Below are 23,660 nucleotides of genomic sequence, written 5' to 3' on the forward strand. Positions count from 1 at the left end.
AGGTCGGTATGGCCTCAGCTGACTCAGCTGGAGGCTGGCTGACCAGGACGGCTGGTCCTCGCACTGAGAGTCCTGTTCCAGCCACAGGCACAGTGCTGCCTTGGCACCAGCTGGGCCCTCCTCCAGCTCACCCCTTAGGTTATATCCACAGCCAGTGAACGCAAACAGCCCATCTTTAGATTCGCAGCATAGGGACAGGGGTAATAAAGAACCCAGGCTGGATGAAAAGCAATTATCCTTGTTCCACAGGGGCAAAATATGAGAAAATGTGGGCTCTGGATGAAAATTTCATAGATAGGAGAATGAGGGACAGATTCTAATGTCCATGGCTAGGACCCTGAGCAAATCCTCGGATTCAGGTGCTCAGTTTGGCAATCCTTCTGTTAGCGTGGCTTCCTCTGGGAACGCGCCCCGCCTTCTTCAATAGGGAAGGGGCCTTCTCAAGTTCTCACAGAACACCTAATCGGAGCTCCCATCATGCCGTCTCACATGTAACCCCCAACCTGCTCACCTTCATTCCTCACTGGACGCTAGAATGTGCTGGTTAGAAGCGTGAACTTTGGACCCAGAATTATCTGAATTCTGGTCTTCCCTTTTCTAGCTATGTGCCCTTGGGCTAGTTCCTTAACCTGTCTAAATCTCAGTTGCTTTATTTATAGAATGAGGGTACTTCTACAACTTACTTTATAGATCGATTATTACTAACACATATTACTGTAATTATTTAAGTTCCTTGAGGAAAGGTGTCCTGCCGCTTTACTGGTGTATCACCAGCCCCTCTCATGTTGTCCAGCCCAGAGGGTGTTCAATAAACGTTCATTAATGGAATCAATGAACACTGCTCAGCTACAGAATGAAAGAAAGGGCCAGATATGGAACAATGGCTTTCCACCAGGCATTTGGTGCTAAGAACGAAGCTGCCCCAAAGGTTTTTTCAAAGCTGGATGCTTCTTCTGAGTTTAAGGATTATAAGTGGGCTCAGCTATTTCAAGTGTTGAAGGGCATCCTCGCCCTATGAAGTGCTGCTTCACAAACAGGCCACCATCTGCCGCAAAGATAAAAATGTTTGGCACTGAATTTGCTGTGGTTGTCAGTATCAACATGCCTGATATTTAGAACACTTACTTTTTCATGGAGCTGATTTGGGAGCAAAGAAAGCTTCTGGGAATACTGCCCTACATAGCTGACCTTTACAACCAGAACAGCTGTGCCACAGTTTTTACTGTTCTGGGGCTGAGAATAGGGAATTAAAGAATCCTAAGAGCCAAGCTCCATTTCAGAGCCCTCCCAGGATGCTAGTCCAGGACTGTGCATACCCCAGTCTGCACCGAGCTTTCCAATTTTCTTTTCATTTTAGTTCTTAATGTGGCATGTCAGTTTAAGGTTTTTAAAGTTACTGTAATGGATATACTTCTCAATCCACAACCTCGATGAGCAAGGAAAATGTTTCGTTTAGTGTTTTTCCTGTAACAGCTTCATTTCTATTTTGAGTTCCTATTTCCCAGGGGCTGCAGAAATTTAATTATTGGTTCAGCTGGAACTAGCTTTTCTCAATGGTTTTATGGGAGATCCAAGGGTTCACAGGCTATCAAGCTGGTGTGGGGTCTGGGGATGGACCCGGTTCTCTATGTGCTCTGTCTTTGCTGAGTAATCTATGGCCCTTCAAGCGTTGATCCTCTGGCTCAGCCCTGAGACAGCCCTAGCTCCCGTCTCCAGGCCACTTCAGGTGCCACTCTTTGGAGCAGCACAATTGTTCCATGGCTTTCTTACCAGGGTAGAATGTGGGATTCTCTGTGGGGCTATGACCCTGTTTGCCAAGACTCATTGCAAAGCCATTCCCTTCTAAGGCCACATGGCCTCAGGGGACTCTGCCCAAATGTCCTCTTGGGCTTGACAGCTCACCAGTCAAGGAGGCTGTGAGATGTGCTATCTGTGACCCAGTGCCTCACTATCCCCACCCCATCTCTCCCGGGGGGATTCAGGTGACAACATGAAGAATCCTAACATTCATCAGACTCTCAACAATCTGCATAATCCCGTATTTTCGATCCCATTCCAGCCCTTTCCATTCCCCTCGGGGTGAAATAGGAAGATGCTCCTTTGTTTCTCTTCTCTGTGCTCTGCCACATTCTTTCCCTGAGGCAAAGAGCAGGGGGAGGGACAGAGGGGGGAAAATTATGATGGCAAGTGGGGGTGGACATCATCCATTAATGTTGTTTTAACTATCTTGCCACAGTACATTCACTGTCTCCTTTGATCCTCACACTTCTGTGAGGTAAACGACCTCACTTCTCAGGTGAGGAGAGTCATATGTTCAGCATCCATCTCCCAGTTTGACACTGGTTTCTTCCTCAGCCAGAAGGCCTGGGACCCAAACCCAGCCTGCACACCTCAGACCCCCTGCTCTTTCCCCCAGTCTCTGCTCCCAGGCAAACTGGACTCCTCGCCACCTACCACTCCTGGATTATTCCCATCATCTCCACACTTTTCTTCATGCTCTCCTCACCCTGTGGGATGTCTCCCCGACCATCTCAGCCTGTCAGAATCCTGCTCATCACACGGTCTCCACAAAGTCTTTTCTGATCACTTTGGGTGGCAGTGACCTTCCCTCTCCAAATCCCAGGGATGGGGTCCTCCCTCACACTGCCTCTCCCACCCTGCTCTGCATCACTCTGCATGCCAGGTCTTAGCACCCACTACTAGACCACAAGCTCCCTGAGCCCAAGAACCCTATCTTTGTTCCTTTAAAACAATGAATGAATGTACCAAGAAATGAAGGAATAGATAGGCGGGTGGAAGGCTATAGGTGCTCCAAGACTCCAAAAGGGAAGGAAGAGTCTTTGCAGCCTCACATCTAAAGTTACAATGAGAAGGAGCAAAGAAGAGCGCTCTGGAAATGTAGTGGGAGATGGGTTGGCGAGTCTAGCAGAATGATGGGAGACCAGATACGGAGAGCAAGAGAAGAAAACAAAATCGTGCACACTAAAAATGTCTGCACCCCAGACGGGGTAAGTCATTCAGGGAGGGGTTTCGATATGTCTCCTGCTTATTACTCTGGGATTCTCTGTCCACATAAATGCAGAAGTAATAGACCATGATCGTTAGCTGCTGTGAAACAATCCCAAGGGGGGATCTGAGAAAAGCACTATAATAATATCATCGGAGTAGCTTTCATTTATTGGAGATCTATCGTGTACCATCCCTACGCCTAAGATTGTGAAAGAACTCTACCTATCAATGGCTAAAGATTTAAAAATAACCGTCAGGGACTGCTTTAATAACCTTTAGCTGTCAACATGAAAGATGTTCAAAAGAACATGGGGGAAAATGAAAATTTCTGAGACTGGAGGAATATTTTCTAAGCGGCCTGCACGAGGACTTTGGGGTTACCCAGTAGGAAGACTAAAATAAAAAATACGAGACCACTAAGCACCATCTTTCCAACAGCATCGTGCCACACTCAGTTACATCAGAGGAAACAAGATTCCTGCTTAGGAGCCACGAACCCATGGCTTCTCCAGGGAAGGTTCACCCCAGGAGCCTGGCATGTTAGGAATTTATTTAGCCAGCTGGTAGGAGGTTGATCAACACAAACTATGGTTACAATCAGATGTATACAACCAGGTGCTATATCGTAACAGACATTTGTCTTACTTTGTTAATTATAATTCGATTTCTCTTTCCCTTAAATGCGGCAGCATCTAATAATTTTTAGAAAGAACACAAAACTCCATCTCGTCTTTTCCATAATCTAAAGATGGACTAGATTATGACAGTGAAAAAAAATTTAGATAAATAACTGATGTGTGTAAATTTCCCCCATTTTTTTTCATCCTTCTTCACACATGCTATCTGGCAGTCCCTCCCCTCCCTCCTATAACAATTGTATGGAACAAGCTGCCGCCAATATTCTTCCACCTTTCGTGAGTGTCGTGCTTTGGTAATTGCTTTTCCCCTAGGGAAGAACAACAGAAACAACACTGTGTGAGCAGCTGATAAGTAAGAATCTCTCATACTTTCCAGAACTAAGGAAAAGTTGTTAGCCATAGGGGTAAAGGTTTATGGAGACAGATACCATTGAAAACACGACAACACAAAAATCAGTAAGTAAGCTCCAGCTTACTTACACAGAGGTGATAGGCAGCCTCTGAGATGGTCCCCATGATTTCCTCCTCCTGGTATTCAGGCCTTTGTGTGATCTTTTTCACCTTGAGTATGGGTTGCAACTAAAGACTCACTTCTAACAATAGAATAAATCAAAAATGGTGGGCTGTTACTTCCAAGATTAGATGACCCAAAGACTATAGCTTCTGTCTTGGGCATCCCCTCTCATTCTTTCACTGGCTCTGAGGGAAACTAACTACCACTATGTGACCTGCCCTATGGAGTGGTCCACATAACAAAGAACTGATGTCTCTGGCCATAAGCCGCAATGATCTAACACCTGCGATAGTCACATGAGTGAATTTAGAAGTGTAACCTCCCCAGTCGAACCTTCAGATGACTGTAGCCCCAGCTGATATCTTAAGGGCAACCTGTGGGAAACCCTGAGCCATAATCACCCAACGAAGCTGCACCCAGATTCCAGATCCATAAAAACTGAAATAATAGCTCTTTGTTGTTTTAAGCCACCAGGTTTTGGGATATCAATATGGAGCAATAGATAACGGGGGTGGAGAAATATTTATGTTAACAAAAAGTAACAAGAACATGCATTGTCTCTATTATGTGTCAGAAACTAGACTAAATGTTTAACATGCATTATCTCATTTGTTTCTCCCAATAACTCTGTGAGATAATATTATTATCCCTATTTTACAGATGAGAAAACTAAGACATAGAGAGGTCATCTGACTTGCTTAAGCCTACATTGCTAAGAGGAAGGACTCAAGCCCATGTCTGATTTAAAAGTCCTTCCTTTAAAGCCAATGAGTACTGCCTCCCAGGCACAGGCCGTGGGTTTCACGCAACAGCAAAAGTATATAAATACTCCAGAGGGGATCAAGGCAGAGAGTTAACAGTGATGCTGAAGGTTTCAGAGAAGTTGTATTTATGTTGAGCCTACAAGGATAAGAACCTAATCAGGCCTCGAAAACTTGCAAATCCATTGCAGACAGAAAGACTAACGTGAAAAGGCATATAGGGTACAAAAAGCTCTTCAAATTTGAGTGCTTCTGTTATAAATTTCTAAGCTGTGGGAGTTGAGGCTAGATAAATCAATAAGACCAGACTGCAAAAAGGTTTTCTTCTATTAACCAAAATACTTCCTTTATCTTTCATCTCTTAAATGTAAATAATAAAATGCCATGTCAAAATCATGTCAAAAATAGAATTTAAATTTACAGACTATGGAAGTTAGACCTTGTAATTGCCCACAATTTTTGTTTCAGGTTTTAGACTCAGACTATAATAGTGAAAGTTCCAAGAAATATTTACCTTTTTCTGTAATGCTCTACGGCAAGTGAATACACAATGAGCAGAGCTAAGTGTTTGTCGACATGAATAATTCTGTAAATATTATCTCAGCCCTTATGATTTCATTGATCTCACATCAAGTGTGCGGTTTCATCTTAAAAGGCAATTTCAACAAGCTGTATGTCTATTGTAACCTACTTGGGGAATCTGTGATTTTAGATAGTAAAAAGAAAATACCAGCAATGTTGAACTCTCATGCTTTGAGACAGATTTCATTGTACAAAAATTTGTATAAAAGTTCAGCAGAGCTTCCCTGGTGGCGCAGTGGTTGAGAGTCCGCCTGCCAATGCAGAGGATACGGGTTTGTGCCCCGGTCCGGGAAGATTCCATGGAGCGGCTAGGCCCGTGAGCCATGGCCACTGAGCCTGCGCGTCCGGAGCCTGTGCTCCGCAACGGGAGAGGCCACAACAGTGAGGGGCCCGCGTACCGCAAAAAAAAAAAAAAAAAAGCTCAGCAAAACAGCAAAGTTGATATTTGCTGTGTCAAACATTAAATTTTTATGTGCTCAAATAGATCCCAAGTGGTTTAGAGATTTACATATAATCCCACAATAGAGTAACTATCAGAAACCCTAATATTGAACAAAACAATAACTTACCCAACTTTAATTTTACAATATAAAATTCTTAAACCACGAATTGAAAATAGAAGAGCAACATGTAGGGGAGTTATTTCCACCAAATACGACATAGGGTTAACATGTGTAAAGAACTCCTGAATCTTACAAGGAGAACGTCAATATTCCAATAAGCGATAATAGTTACTCCTAAAACCCTTCCTATATTCCCGGCGCTTTATTCATTCTCTGATTTAATCTTTTCAACAATCATGCAAGGTTAAGTGCTGTTATTCTAATTTTGCTTTTGGGAAAACTGTAGTTTAGCAAGATTAAGTTATTTACCACAGTTTATATCACTAATAAGTGGCAAAGCCATCTTACAAATGGGACTCCAATGTCTTATTTTTTTCCTGCCTTTCCCTGCCATGTAAGTGAAAGCTTGAAGACTATGAACAGAAACGACATATATACTATATTATCTTCAAATATAATCTAAGTAACCTGAAGCAAATTGAGATACATTTTTTTTTTTAATTTAATAGTAACACAAATACCAGTAGAGGTTTGAAGATGTAGGAAAGAAGGAAACCTTTTATAATACCGATATTATGATTTGACAAAACCTATATGGAAAGAAATCTGGCAAGCAATTTTTTTTTTATTCTTAGGGACTGTCTAAATATTCACATTCTCTGTAAAGCCTCCCCTGGCAGCTCCTTGCCCAGGCAGAGTAACACACCTTTCCTCTGTGCTTGGAAAATACTGATCTCTGTGTCTACAGTACACAGAGACTGACAGGCACACACAAAAACTTATCAATACATATTTATTGACTGAATGAAGAAATAACTCATCGGAAGAGGAAAAAAATTATATACACGGAGGTATTCTTTACAGTAGTAAAATATGAGAAACGAGGTCAATAAAACTGAAATGGTTAAGCGAGGGCATCATAAAAACATGATTGACTATTTCACAGTCTAAACAACAGTAATATGCAGTCATCAGTGAAGCCTGAAAAATATTAGCCATTATGGAAAAAAAAGGAATACAAAATGCAGTATAATTGCCCTAATATTAAAATATGTTTGGGGAATTCCCTGGTGGTCCAGTGGTTAGGACTCGAGCTCTCACTGCCAAGGGCCCGGGTTCAATCCCTGGCTGGGGAACTAAGATCCTGCAAGCCGTGTGGCATGGCCAGAAAAAAAAAAAAAAAAGTTTGCATAAGGACAAAAACTAGAAGTGAATGTGTTTTTTAAAAAAAGTAAAGTTAATGGTTCTGCGAGAGTGGTAGGATTAGATTTTCTTTAATCATGTCTCACAGCTTTCTTAAACGTACTTAATTATTGCTTATATTCATCTTAAAGAATGACCTAAATTGCTTATAAGATTCTTTGGAGGACAAGAAAAATTTTTCCTAGTTACCAAAACTTCCTGTCTTGAGCATTAAGAAGCTCAGAGCTGTGGTGACTTCCTTAGTCATTTGTTTCTAATATTATATAATTATTTCCCCCACCTCTACTACTCTTAATACTTAGCTCTTACCTTTTACTCTTCTGTTACTGATTTGAGGGGCTTATTATATCTGTGCCTTTTATTATAAGCTGTTTCAAATCCTTTTTGGAAGTAGAAGGCTTATAAATAAATAACAATGAGACTGCCGTAGAATAAGGAAGCCATACATAATACTAAGGCGTTACTCAAAGAATTAGGCAGATTCCATTAGCCGCCTAGAAAAACCATCTGAAGGCTAATTAAAGCTGACTGTTTACTCTTTCGACCTTCTACTTCCTTCCCTGCCCCCAAAAGAACTAACACCCTTCCACTGAACTCCACTGTATTACTTACCCATGATGCCTTTTTATTTTAAACTTGTAACAACAGTAACTACCCTCAGCACAGGATATACTGTAAGTATGAATGACCGGCTGAATCAAGTGGCATCATTTGCTTCCAGCTGGACATTACCCGCACCCATTCCCTTCCATGCCACCACCCTCCTTCCTCCCTCACAACCATTTTTCTCTCAGGATATGACCTGTACTTTAATCCTTCTTGCTCCATTTTAATGCTTTGTATTTTTAGCTGTTTTGTCATTCACTAAAATCAAGACTCACATAACTCAGTTATTCATTTTATAAGCCATTCCACTTACAGAACCAAGTTGCTCATTTCAGCACAGCTCTTAAACTAATATAAAAATACATGTGAATTCATCACATCTGACTTTTCTTCAAGGTTTATTAACACTGCTTTCCACGCAGTTTCCTTTAAAAGAAATGCCGTCTAAATAAAACCAGCCTGAAAATGTATAGGAGACTAGTTCAAGTGAGATATCAAAAGACTGATTATCTGAATGGACTGAGGCAGATACAATGACCTTGAACCCGTAGGGTTCTTATCAGCACTGCCTTCCGCCTTCCCCATTCATCCTATCACCATTGGTATAAATCGATATTGAACATAAAATTGAAAAAATCAATAGCATGTTATGCTGTTTCGTATCAAAGGAGTTGAAAAAGTAAAACTCACACAATATTTATATAATTCAACTATGTCCCACTGTGTAATTTGAAGATCTTCCAGGGGCTTGAAAGATTAAATATTATTTTCAGTGTGCAAAGGAAATAACTTACTTGATACCTGGCAATTAAGCCTTTGCAAACTCACAGGTTGACATGTTATATTTGATTTATACCAAAGAGAGTCAAAGTTGAAAAGAGTTGAAAGAATATATTTTGCAAAGTAAGTACAATTCTTAGCAAACCTAATCTTTTCTAAGTATCCAACAATATTTTCCCAACTGCCTCCATTAAGAGGCATGAATGAAGAGGAAACCTGTACATTCTACATTGCATTTAAGGACAGGGATTACATTTTTAACAGTGTTAAATAGAAAGTCTTGATAGTCATTTCAAAGGAACCACTAATACAAAAAAAAAAAAAAAAAACTCAGAGAATGCCTATTACAGGCATGTTCTTGCTTCTAACTAGTTGACTAACAATAGAAACACCTTTGGGATGTTGCCATGAAATGAGCACCAACATGATTTTCCCTTAGCCATGTGCCTTACCCATGGATGAATCAAGTCATTTAGAGAAAGCAAGTGGCAAGAAATTATTGCTACCTGTGGCATAATAATATGATTAATAGCTACAGAATCATAAATGTTAGCTCAACAAAGACCTTAGACTACTTCTAGTCTCCTACCTTTATTTTATAGGTGAGGAAACATGGGTAAGAGAGATAAAGTGTCTTGCCCAGGGTCAAATAATTAGCAATAAACAGCAGCGGGACTGAGATTCCTAAGCCGGTGTCCTAGCTGCCATGCCATACTGTCTTTCATTCACCCTTCCGTCTGTCCATCCACCCAGCCATCCATTCAGTTTATTCTACAGGCATTTGTGAAGCTTGACCACATGCCAGAAGCAATGTATGGCCCCAGTGAATCATTCCTGCCCATGTGTATGTTCCTGTCCAGTGTAACTCTGCTGTTCCTCCCATCAGGAGATAGTTTATTTCTCCACCCACCGAATCTGGCCTGACCTTGCCATTGCTTTGACTTTACAAAAAGGTGGCAGAGGTGACATTATACAATTTCAGAGACTAGACCTCAAGAGGCCTTGCAGCTTCTTCTCCCCCTTTGGTTGTTCTGAGATTGCTGTACAAGGAAGCCTGGGTGAGCCATTAGAGGTGTGAAGTCATGTGGAGGAGAACCAAGATACCTCAGCCAACAGCCCGGGTCAACTGCCAGACATGTACATGAAGCCAAAGAAGACCAGCCAGTCCCCAGCTGATGTGCCAACTGACTGCAAATGCATGAATGAGCTCAGCCAATACCCCGTAGTGCAGAGACCAGACATCACAGATGAGCCCTGTACATGCTTCTGACCCACAGAATCACGAGCAAATAAAGAGCTGCTGTTTGTAGCCTCCACGTTTCGGGGTGGTTTGTTAGGTAGCGATAGATAAGTGATCCACTGTGTTAAGAGCTAGAGTCTAGGGAAAGAGATAAACAAAGAAGGAGATGAGTAAGACAGTCTTTGTCATCAAGGACCTCACAGACTGGTGATGAATATAAACACAAAAGCCATCCTTTAAAAATGGAATCATAAGTCTCATGTAAGTTTTCTAAGAGAGAAATTTAAAAAAGGCTCAGTCGAGGTGTTGAAGGTAAATTCAACAGGGTTTGATGACTGAATAGGATGGTTGAAGAGGGATTGTAGTGTGATGTCTAGCTTGATTGATCCTGGTAAGAGTAGGTTGCAGAAAGCCTGAGAAGGAGTAGGTTTAGGACAAAGGGGAAGAAGATGGGGAGTTCAGATGTGACATGTTGACTTTGATGAAAAACCTGGAAGTTTGAAGATGAAGTTCAGGCCTATAGAACGTCCAGGTAGAAAAGGATATTTAAGCCTAAAGTTCTGGGAGCAGATTAGGTTGGAGAACAACTTTGAGAATCAGATATTAATAGCAGTGTAGGCCACAGGCAGGGGTTACCTTGACCATGGAGAGTGCATCAAGTACGCTAGAATTGAGGAAGTGGAGATAGGCAGTGGACCATTCTTTCTAGAAATTTCTGAAGTCGAAAGGAGAGACATACTGGGACACTTTAGATCAAGGGCAACTTTGTTTTGTGCCTCATGTCAGACTTGAAATAAGATGCTGCACTTCTTCACCTTCTCCCCTTAAAGAAAAACTACTATATGGAGTGCCGGCTCAACACACAAAATTTACTTAAGAATTTGGGATTGAGCATGGGTAGATACATCACTCAGCACATAACATTTCTTTCCAAAGATCCTCATTAGGTGTCTTTCAAAGCCATTCATGAAGTTACAAGCTGCTGAGTCTCATTGTCTCTTCCTGGACACTTTCATGTCCCTTACATCTTGCATGGCCCTTTCTTATCCAGTGCAATTGAGCTCTGAGCCTGTTTTCTCGGGGCATCAGTCTACCCACAGGCCCAGGAGGCCCAGCCTCTGAGTGGACTCATCAAGGCATTCATCCCAAAAAACACTTCACGGGGGTACCACTAAAAGAAAAAAAATGAGATTTATTCTTCTTGGTACATTCTGAAATGGGTTTCCAGAAGACACAGTAGAAAAAAGAGAATAGATCAAGGAGAAGCAGCACGGTGCAGTATCAGGCTGTGCATTTAGAAGATAAATGATCAAAAGTTCTGTAGTTGGATCTTGGCCAAGGATGATAGGGATGAGAGGCACAATGGGATAAATTGGCCTCAAGCCTTTGAATTAGGCATTGTTGGTTCTTATTTAACTAACTCGACCTACTTTTTTTTTTCTAATTGAAATATGTTCCATTTCCAAGAGCTACAAATCAAAATGAGGAACTTCTTGTAATTTGAAATTTAACCTAGAAGCCGTGAAAAATAACTGAAAATTAAAGTTCTTCAATTTTTAATTGACATTGCATACCTACAAGGAAACCATATATATAATTATATATAATACATAAATGAAATATATAATATATATTGTATATAATGAAATATATATTATATATAAATGAAAAATAACTAAATATTAAAGTTCCCCTTCAATTTTTATTAACGTTGCACACTTACAAGGAAACTATATACACACATATGAATGAGGCAATTTATTAACCCATTCTAGTTTTTTCATTAGCATTTCCTCTTACAGTGACAAATACAGCTGCACAAATTTTTGAGAAAATTATTATCACTATTTTCTTTAGCTACTATACCATATTGGAATTTCCAAAGACCTCTGGTTCTATTTCTTATGCATTTTGTAAAGCGGAAATAACACTGGAATGAACTCTGAACTAGAAACTGCCCCTTATAGAATGAGAAAAGTCATTTCTGTTGAGGCAATTATCCTTGTTCAAAAAAATCTGCTGAGGTAAGAATTAATAGAACAGCCAAATTTTCCATCTTTTACTTAGAGGAATAAAAATTATTCCAGTATGTATCCAGTGCATCTCAAGGGAAGTTTTGTGATGTTTTCATATTTTACCAAACCACTTAAGAGTTTTGTGATGCAAATGAAAATGATAATTTTAGCTGGCAATAAAAATAATTCTTCGACATTGGAAAAATTGGCTAATAATTATACTAATTAGGATTAAGAAACTATGACACTTCAACAAGTATTTTAGGGTCTGGTATAATTATAAAAGTCACATTTTTTCAAAGAAGTATTAATATAAGTTATTAAACAGTGGAGTGTGCACTGTCGTTAAATAGGCCTCATGCCTCTGCTCCTTTTCAGAGGCTCTGATGGATAGGGACACAAATATTCATAAACATTTGTTTCCCAAGCAAGCTATTTACTTTTTGATGGTGAGATGATATTTTTTTTAAGATTTAGAAAGGAATTCAGATAACTTCAGAAGACCTTAAGCCTCCTTTCCCCATATTTTTCACCCAATCTTTAAGCTTCATATCTTATTTTTTAAATTAATTAATTAATTTATTTATTTATATTTGGCTGCTTTGGGTCTTGGGTTGCTGCGCACGGGCTTTCCTTAGCTGTCGTGAGTGGGGGCTCACCGCTTCATAGCAGTGCATGGGCTTCTCACTGTGGTTGCTTCTCTTGTTGTGGAGCACGGACTCTAGGTGCACGGGCTTCAGTAGTTGTGACATGCGGGCTCAGTAGTTGTGGCTCGTGGGCTTTAGAGAGTAGGCTAAGTAGCTGTGGTGCATGGTCTTAGTTGCTCCGTGGCATGTGGGATCTTCCCGGACCAGGGATCAAACCCATGTCCCCTACATTAGCAGGCAGATTCTTAACCACTGTGCCACCAAGGAAGACCCTAAGCTTCATATTTGCTGATACTGTTGCAATAAGGAGGCTTGGGCCATCACAGCCCCAGCAGACATCCTTATAGTTCTGAGAAGCTTCCAGTGCTCCACACCCTATAAGAACACCATATAGGTGACTGGAAGTATAAAAGAGTTTCTCTTTCCCCAAAATACCTTGCATCTTCATGTCACAGTAACTGAAACTTCACCATGAGAGATTTTATTCTTTGATTTCAAAGAAACTTTGCTCTCAATGAACAAATATTTACTGAGCAATTGCTCAGTTACATGCTTAGGTGGGTGGCATATGCCCTGCAAGTTATAGAATATGAGAGAGGGTTGCTGCCATCCAGGAGAAACATTCAAGCTGGGGAAACATGGAGACTACAGAATCCAAAGCAAACGTCGCTGTGTTGCTCTGTATGATCTCTCGGTATGTCTGTCAGAAGAGAAAAGATACCGCAGAATATAGGGAACTCTGTATAGCCAAGGGTGTGTAAAGCAATGTAGGGGATGCTCCAACAAATGTCTCTTGCACTACAATTCTGCCTAAGGCCAGACTGCCACTGACCACCGCAGCCCAGCAGTCAGAATGAATCACCTGGGAGGATCACATCTCAACATACAGGTTTCTCTTTACTGAAAGATGTGCTGCCCGTGTCTCGCTGACCTCTGATCTTTCTCCATTACCTTCCACTACCCTCCACGCCCCGCACCTCCAAGTATACACACTTCTAGAAGTAGAGGGGAGAAGAGGATTCTGGTAAGGCAGGCCTTCGGAGAAAGAAGTGAATGTTTAGGTGGTCTCAAAGGACCCCGGGACAGAGCCAATGGCAGGAAAGTCTTGAATGGATCCAAATATTAGATTTCTTTTAGGATTTCCTGAACCATCCCGGGATCAAATGAGGTGCCCTTGACGTACTTTCTTCTTATATCTGTTGGAGTACAGAAGAAATATATTTCATTGCAACAAAGAAGGGCAAGGGGAAGAAAGGAAGTTACTTGGAACAGGTGGGCATGCAGAGTAAGATGGATGACAGTTGGGCAGACCACCTCCATCCCAGGTCAGCCGTCAGTGGCCCCCTTGTTTTCTGTGCCTGGGCAGGAGGCAGCGCTCTGAGATGACTCAGTCCTGGGCTTGTAATGTAGTGTGAAAACAAATAACACAACATCTTAGTCTGTAGAAATTTAATATCGTGTCTATTTAAAGATAATATTAAAAATAAAAACAGTCCTCATTGTGAGTACAGCTCTTCTCTTTTTAATGACATAAACTTAAATAGAAAAGTGCTGCAAAATATGACATGGGGATAGTCAGAGAATCCTGTAAATGTATTTTAAACTGTGTTTTGTTTTGTTTTAAAATAAAGTTTCTGCTTTGAAGTTATTTATTCATTTATTTATTTGGCCATGCCACACAGCTTGTGGGATCTTAGTTCTCTGACCAGAGATTGAACCCGCTAAGCCCTAACCACTGGACCTCCAGGGAATTCCCTAAACAGTGTTTCTAAAATAGGATTATGGGTTTATTTTACCAAACTTCATTTTACTGATTTACAGATCAGCTTTAAGCGAATCCCAGAACAGGCCTCAAACTTGGCTCTGCTTTCCCAAGGGTTGGGGCACCCATAAGCAGGTGCTCACGGTTGGGGGGTGACAAGGGATGTGAGTAAAAACTCATCAGAGGAGTCGACATGGAGTGCAGATTGATAGTAAAAGTAGATCCCCAAATTAGACTTTTGAAAGCCCCAAATGATGGCTTCAAAGAAGGCTGATAAATGTATTCATTCATTTCCTTTGGCTGTGCAGACATAGGGGACTTTCTGGTCAACATGCCAGGGATATTAATGGAGCCTGGCCTCCATCTCTCCCATGGAATCAGTCAACGTCTTCATTGTAATACCTTCCTTTGTAGATAGCATCTACATCCATCATTTCTTTCTCGAAATACCATCTATGTAGGACCAAAAGAGTGACTATTACAGAGGCTCATGAGAGAGTGACTGTTTTCCACTCTAAGTTAGGAACAGAAAATTGCCAAAAGGCTCAGTAATTCATATGTTCTTCACCTCTATCTCCTGCCCTGACCACAAAGGAAATACCTATCTCCCATCCCCTGAAGAGGACGAACAGTAGCTTTCCCCATGGCCTTTGCTCTCTCCACATTTGAAATATCCTTTCTTTCCTCTGTTCAAATCTATTTTCCTCCCTCTGTTCAAAGCCTCACCCAACCCCCCAGCCCAAAGTGAATGCTTCCTCCTTCGAACCCTCATTCAGGATCACCTCTAGACCTACTTCTCATCTACCATATACTATTGAATATTGTCAGAGATGAGTCATTTTAAATGGATTTCTGGGCCTCTGAAACTTCAGTTTGGAAAAGATTCTCTCATGGAGCATGGTATAGATGTAGATGTCTGCAGATTTAGTATGGTGGAATCTAGGAATGCACATTTTTAATCAGTTTCTCTGGTGATTCTGGTGCAGTTGGTCTAAGAATCAAGAATCATATTTTGAGAGGCACTGTCCTAGATACGCACACACACACACAAGCACACAGAGAAACTGTCCTTGGAATTTTCTCACACCATTAGTAAACAAGTATACAAAAATGAAACACTTTCATAACATTCACTTAAGAAGAGGGGGAAAAGGAAGCCCACTACGGAGTCCAATATTTTAAAACATCTCCTTGTAGCCTAATTTCCCAATTACTGGGGTAATAAACACCTCTAACAAAGAAGGCTTTAGTGTCTTCATCCACTTACCTCACTCAAATCAAGCTCTATTCACTCACCCTTGTTACTCTCTAACGTAACGCAGAGCATTCGAAATGGAACTTTTGCCTTTAGAAGGATAAAACAGAAACTTCTCACTATTTCGAGAGGAGAAAGATTTTCCCTACTCCCTGAGGACTGAAAAAAAAATTGGAAGAATAATATTTTGATTACAGACTCTTTTCCCATTCCTCAAAAATTATTATAGAAGTAAAAGAAAGATCAAGGGATTTAGTAAAAGACCACTTCCATCCTGATGGGCCTGCAAAATGCAAGGATGTAAAGGGTTGGCACTCAGATTCAAAGGTGAGCCAATCTACCCTAAAACAAAAGTTATAAAACCCGCTGAGGGACAGGCTCGTTTTGGCATCCTGTGATTCCAGATAGAGGGACCTTACTGGACACCAGTCCTGACAGTTCTCAGCTGCTCAAGCAGCCTCCTGCTCCTTTGGAGAAGACCTTGAGCATCTCTATTGGGTTAACCACTCACAAACGCCACGTGCCGTGGGTTGAGTGGGGCAGGTCCCCCTACATGGGCAGCCTGCAGGGCTCCCAATTGTCCCGCAGGGACCAGAGAGTGGGATTCTTCAATCAGGTGAGTGTAGGAGCAAGGCCATTCAGCCACACATCTGAAGCCACTTCTCCCATCAGTATTAAGGCTTCATTTTACCTCTGTCTCTCAGTGTCATATGTCAGGTTTCTCAACCGAGGAAGGAAATAAAGAAGTGAGAAAGAAATGAAAATTAAGAGACATCATTTCCTTACTGCATTTACTACAAATAATAATGACTATTGTTTTCTGAAGCCCCAGGCTGGGCAGTGGTTGCTTTGTCTCTGACTTCTGCGGCCTTATCTTACCTGATAAGTAATAGAAATTTCCTGGCTACATGTCTATTCTCCTGACTAAACTGTCAGTCCTTAAGGACATGAACTGGATATTATTATTATTTTTTTTTTTTTTTTTTTTTTTTTTGCAGTACGCGGGCCTCTCACTGCTGTGGGCTCTCCTGCTGCGGAGCACAGGCTCCAGACGCGCAGGCTCAGCGGCCATGGCTCACGGGCCCAGCCGCTCCGCGGCATTTGGGATCTTCCCGGACCGGGGCACGAACCTGTGTCCCCTGCATCGGCAGGCGGACTTTCAACCACTGCGCCACCAGGGAAGCCCTCTGGATATTATTCATAATTGTATCCCCAAAAGTTAGATACAGTCAGGACCAGCTTCATGCGCCTGTGGTCTGTGCTGTCACTCAGGGCCCTGAGTTTGGTTTAATGATCTGTGGCACCATATTGACTTTCCTATATTTTTTAACTAGGGGGTCCCACATTTTACTTTGCAACAGGCCCTGAAAATTATGTATACTGTCCTTGGGGTAGTAGGCACTGAGTGTTGCATTCTAAGATAAAAGACAAAAACAGGCTCAAGGACTGACTCGGCTCTGCTATTTGCTATTTATGTGACCTTGACAAAATTTAACCTCCCTAAGCCTCAGTCTCTCACCTCTAAAGTGGGAATAATAATAATAACCATAGTTATAATGAAAATTGAATTCATTACTCCAGGTTAGGTGCTTGCTACAGTGCCTGACACATAATAAAATCTCAGTAAGTGTTCAATACTCCACTTACTGCTACTACCACTACTACTAGGACTGCTGCTACAACAACGTAAAAACCAACTGGATCCCAAGGAGAGGATATTGACATGGGCACAGAATGAACATCTTCAGGAATATTATCTGCTTGCTTGAGTTCTAGCTCACAAACTTCCCTCTGCTAGCTTTTAAGAAACCTCTGAGAGAATGGAAATTACTATTTCACGTTTTAGGAAACAAGAGACAACAAAGAGCATTTGCAATTCCCACTGCAAATAGTCATCACTAAACTAGATCTCTTAAAAGATTTCTGATGAGGAAGTAAGGAGATTGCCTGTCCATTATTCTGCATTCCTTGGGCCCATCCCACAAATGAACAGTTGAGCTCTCCTCTCCTCTATCTCATCTAAGGAAAAGGGGGAAAAGAGAGTCTTTAGAGAGGCCCTCGTGTGGGAGATGGGGGCAATTAGAAAGCAAGCCTGTGAGGCAATGTGCATCCCAATTATTTAGGGACGACTCTTTTTTTGGTATTTTAGTCTCTCTTTTTCTTTAAATTTTTTCAATACATTTAACTCCCAGACAAATCATATTATTTGAAGTAGGTTTTCTTAGAATATTCTCAATTTGTCACCTCACGGCTAATTCTTTTGTACTTTTCTGAACTTGTTGGAAAGTTTTGAATCTCTGTTTCTTCTTGACTAGTTGGGTCAGGTGGATTTCCAGGATGATTAGAATCAAGGTTTTTTCAGAAGTGGTGGGTCAAAAATCTTTGCTCTGCAACTCGTGAACTTTTCCTTATTTCTCTCTCTTAGTTTTAGAAGAGGAAAGGATGTCAAAAGTATTTATAAGTCTTTTGGGGGCTAACATTCAAGTAACTTTAGAGTTTATGTCTCACTTCTTCAAATCTTGGCTTTTAAATGTATTCTATCCTTAATATAGACATAGTTTACCCACATGTCTCCCCAGCCCCATCATAGCCGTCAATGACCTATGATGGCTAGACAGAGCATAGATTTTTTTTTTTTGGTGGTTTTATTTCAGTAATTTTTTTTAAATTTTATTTTATTTTTTATTTTATACAGAAGGTTCTTATTAGTCATAAATTTTATACACATCAGTGTATACATGTCAATCCCAATTGCCCAGTTCATCACACCACCACCCACACACACACACACAGGTTTCCCCCTTTGGTGTCCATACATTTGTTCTCTACATCTGTGTCTCAACTTCTGCCCTGCAAACCAGTTCATCTGTACCATTTTCCTAGGTTCCACATATATGCGTTAATATATGATATTTGTTTCTCTCTTTCTGACTTACTTCACTCTGTATGACAGTCTCTAGATCCATCCCCATCTCAACAAATGACCCAATTTCGTTCCTTTTTATGGCTGAGTAATATTCCATTATATATATGTACCACAACTTCTTTATCCATTCATCTGTCGAAAGGCATTTAGGTTGCTTACATGACCTGGCTACTGTAAATAGTGTTGCAATGAATATTGGGGTGCATGTGTCTTTTTGAATTATGGTTTTCTCTGGATATATGCCCAGTAGTAGGATTTCTGGGTCATATGGTAATTGTTTTTAGTTTTTTAAGGAACCTCCGTACTGTTCTCCATAGTGGCTGTATCAATTTACATTCCCACCAACAGTGCAAGAGGGTTCCCTTTTCTCCACAACCTCTCCAGCTTTTGTTGTTTGTACATTTTCTGATGATGCCCATTCTAAGTGGTGTGAGGTGATACCTCATTGTAGCTTTGATTTGCATTTCTCTAATAATTAATGATGTTGAGCAGCTTTTCATATGCTTCTTGGCCATCTGTATGTCTTCTTTGGAGAAATGTCTATTTAGGTCTTCTGCCCATTTTTTGATTGAGTTGTTTATTTTTTTTAATATTGAGCTGCATGAGCTGTTTATATATTTTGGAGATGAATCCTTTGTCCATTGATTCGTTTGCAAATATTTTCTCCCATTCTGAGGGTTGTCTTTATGTCTTGTTTATGGTTTCCTTTGCTGTGCAAAAGCTTTGAAGGTTCATTAGGTCCCCTTTGTTTACTTTTGTTTTTATTTCCATTTCTCTAGGAGGTGGATCAAAAAAGATCTTGCTGTGATTTATGTCAAAGAATGTTCTTCCTATGTTTTCCTCTAAGAGTTTTATAGGGTCTGGTCTTACATTTAGGTCTATAATTCATTTTGAGTTTATTTCTGTGTATGGTGTTAGGGAGTGTTCAATTTCATTTTTTACATGTAGCTGTCCAGTTTTCCCAGCACCACTTATTGAAGAGACTGTCTTTTCTCCATTGTATATCCTTGCCTCCTTTGTCATAGATTTGTTGACCATAGGTGCATGGGTTTATCTCTGGGATTTCTATCTTGTTCCATTGATCTATGTTTCTGTTTTTGTGCCAGTACCATATTGCCTTGATTACTGTAGCTTTATAGTATAGTCTGAAGACAGGGAGTCTGATTCCTCCAGCTCTGTTTTTTTCCCTCAAGACTGCTTTTGTTATTTGGAGTCTTTTGTGTCTCCATACAAATTTTAACATTTTTTTGTTCTAGTTCTGTGAAAAATGCCATTGGTAATTTGATAGGGATTGCATTGAATCTGTAGATTGCTTTGGATACTATAGTCATTTTCACAATATTGATTCTTCCAATCCAAGAACATGGTATGTCTCTCCATCTATTAGTATCTTTAATTTCTTTCATCAGTGTCTTATAGTTTTATGCATAGAGGTCTTTTGTCTCCTTAGGTAGGTTTATTCCTAGGTATTTTATTCTTTTTGTTGCAATGGTAAATGGGAGAGTTTCCTTAAATTCTCTTTCAGATTTTTCATCATTAGTGTATAGGAATGCAAGAGATTTCTGTGCATTAATTTTGTATCCTGCAACTTTACCAAATTCAATGATTAGCTCTAGTAGTCGACTGGTGGCATCTTTAGGATTCTCTATGTATAGTATAATGTCACCTGCAAACACTGACAGTTTTACTTCCACTTTTCCAATTTGTATTTCTTTTTCTTCTCTGATTGCCGTGGCTAGGATTTCCAAAACTATGCTGACTAATAGTGGTGAGAGTGGACATCCTTGTCTCGTTTCTTATCTCAGAGGAAATGCTTTCAGTTTTTCACCATTGAGAATGATGTTTGCTGTGGGTTTGTTGTATAAGGTCTTTATTATGTTGAGGTAGGTTCCCTCTATACCCACTTTCTGGAGAGTTTTTATCATAAATGGGTGTTGAATTTTGTCAAAATCTTTTTCTGCATCTATTGAGATGATCATATGGTTTTTATTCTTCAATTTGTTAATATGGTGTATCACATTGATTGATTTACATATATTGAAGAATCCTTGCAGCCCTGGGATAAATCCAACTTGATCATGGTGTATGATCCTTTTATTGGTTGTTGGATTCTGTTCGTAGTATTTTGTTGAGGATTTTTGTATCTATATTCATCAGTTATATTGGTCTGTAATTTTCTTTTTTTCTTTCTTTTTTTTTTTGTGGTACGTGGGCCTCTCACTGCCACAGCCTCCCACCACGGAGCACAGGCTCTGGACGCGCAGGCCCAGCAGCCATGGCTCATGGGCCCAGCTGCTCCATGGCACGTGGGATCCTCCTGGACCGGGGCATGAACCCACGTCCCCTGCATCGGCAGGTGGACTCTCAACCACTGCGCCACCAGGGAAGCCCCTGTAATTTTCTTTTTTTGTAGTATCTTTAGTTTTGGTATCAGGGTGATGGTGGCCTCATATAATATGTTTAGGAGTGTTCCTTCCTCTGCAATTTTTTGGAAGAGTTTGAGAAGGATGGGTGTTAGCTCTTCTCTAAATGTTTGATAGAATTCACCTGTGAAGCTATCTGGTCCTGGACTTTTGTTTGTTGGAAGATTTTTAATCGCAATTTCAATTTCATTACTTGTGATTGGTCTGTTTGTATTTTCTATGTCTTCCTGACTCAGTCTCAGGAGGTTATACCTTTCGAAGAATTTGTCCATTTCTTCCAGGTTGTCCATTTTTTGGCATAGAGTTGCTTGTAGTAGTCTCTTAGGATGCTTTCTATTTCTGCAGTGTCTGTTGTAACTTCTCCTTTCTAATTTTATTGATTTGAGTCCTCTCCCTCTTTTTCTGGATGAGTCTGGCTAATGGTTTATTATCTTCCAAAGAACAGGCTTTTAGTTTTATTGATCTTTGCTATTGCTTTTTTTTTCTATTTCATTTATTTCTGCTCTGATCTTTATGTTTTCTTTCCTTCTGATAACTTTGGGTTTTGTTTGTTCTTCTTTCTCTAGTTCCTTTAGGTGCAAGGTTAGATTTTTTATTTGATACTTTTCTTGTTTCTTGAGATAGGCTTGTATAGCTATAAACTTCCCTCTTAGAACTGTTTTTGCTGCATCTCATAGGTTTTGGATTGTCGTGTTTCCATTGTCATTTGTCTCTAGGTATTTTTTGATTTCCTCTCTGATTTCTCAGTGATCTCTTAGTTATTTAGTAGTGTATGGTTTAGCCTCCATGTGTTTGTGTTTTTTACGTTTTTTTCCCTGTAATTCATTTCTAATCTCATAGCGTTGTGGTCAGAAAAGATGCTTGATATGATTTCAATTTTCTTAAATTTACTGAGGCTTGATTTGTGACCCAAGATGTGATCTATCCTGGAGAATGTTCTGTGTGCACTTTAGAAAAAAGTGTAATCTGCTGTTTTTGGATAGAATGTCCTATAAATATCAATTAAATCTATCTGGTCTATTGTGTCATTTAAAGCTTCTGTTTCCTTATTTATTTTCTGTTTGGATGATTTGTCCATTGGTGTAAGTGAGATGTTAAAGTCCCCCATTATTATTGTGTTACTGTTGATTTCTTCTTTTATAGTTGTGAGCAGTTGCCTTATGTACTGAGGTGTTCCTATGTTTGGTGCATATATATTTATAATTGTTATATATTCTTCTTGGATTGATCCCTTGATCATTATGTAGTGTCCTTTCTAGTCTCTTGTAACATTCTTTATTTTAAAGTCTATTTTATCTGATATGAGTATTGCTACTCCAGCTTTCTTTTGATTTCCGTTTGCATGGAATATCTTTTTCCATCTCCTAACTTTCAGTGTATATGTGTCCCTAGGTCTGAAGTGGGTCTCTGGTAGACAGCATATATAAGGGTCTTTTTTTGTATCCATTCAGCAAGCCTGTGTCTTTTGGTTGGAGCATTTAATCCATTCATGTTTAAGGTAATTATCAATATGTATGTTCCTATTATCATTTTCTTAATTCTTTTTGGTTTGTTTTTGTAGGTCCTTTTCCTCTCTTGTGTTTCCCACTTAGAGGAGTTCCTTTAGCATTTGTTGTAGAGCTAGTCTGATGGTGCTGAATTCTCTTAGCTTTTGCTTGTCTGTAAAGCTTTTGATTTCTCCATCGAATCTGAATGAGATCCTTGCCGGGTATAGTAATCTTGGTTGTAAATTCTTCCCTTTCATTACTTTAAGTATATCATGCGACTCCTTTCTGGCTTGTAGAGTATCTGCTGAGAAATCAGCTGTTAACCTTATGGGAGTTCCCTTGTATGTTTTTTGTCATTTTTCCCTTGCTGTTTCAATAATTTTTCTTTGTCCTTAATTTTTGCCAATTTGATTACTATGTGTCTCGGCGTGTTTCTCCTTGGGTTTATCCTGTATAGGACTCGCTGAGCTTCCTGGACTTGGGTGGCTATTACCTTTCCCATGTTGGGGAATTTTTCGACTATAATCTCTTCAAATATTTTCTCTGGTCCTTTCTCTCTTTCTTCTCCTTCTGGGACCCTATAATGCAAATGTTGTTGCATTTAATGTTGTCCCAGAGGTCTCTTAGGCTGTCTTTATTTCTTTTCTTTCTTTTTTCTTTATTCTGTTCTGCAGCAGTGAATTCCACTATTCTGTCTTCCAGGTCACTTATCTGTTCTTCTGCCTCAGTTATTCTGCTACTGATTCCTTCTAGTGTAGTTTTCATTTCAGTTATTGTATTGTTCATCTCTGTTTGTTCTTTAATTCTTCTAGTTTTTTGTTTCACATTTCTTGCATCTTCTCGATCTTTGCCTCCATTCTTTTTCCAAGCTCCTGGATCATCTTCGCTATCATTATTCTGAATTCTTTTTCTGGAAGGTTGCCTATCTGCACTTCATTTAGTTGTTTTTATGGAGTTTTATCTTGTTCCTTCATCTGGTACATAGTCCTCTGCCTTTTCATCTTGTCTATCTTTACATGAATGTGGTTTTTTGTTCCACAGGCTGCAGGAGTGTAGTTCTTCTTGCTTCTTTGTCTGCCCTCTCAGAGCATAGATTTTATATACATTTATGCAAAGGGCACTCACCTATACCCTGGGAATTCAGGCCCAGTGATTCTTCCTTATGAGAAATCTATGAAAGAATTCTCATTTTCACACAGCTTCGATTTTCCTCCCTTCTTTCTCCAATAATTCTTAAAAATTAGGAAAA

The sequence above is a fragment of the Phocoena phocoena genome, chromosome 11 (genome assembly GCF_963924675.1).
Source record: "Phocoena phocoena chromosome 11, mPhoPho1.1, whole genome shotgun sequence".
NCBI classification, from domain to species: domain Eukaryota; kingdom Metazoa; phylum Chordata; class Mammalia; order Artiodactyla; family Phocoenidae; genus Phocoena; species Phocoena phocoena.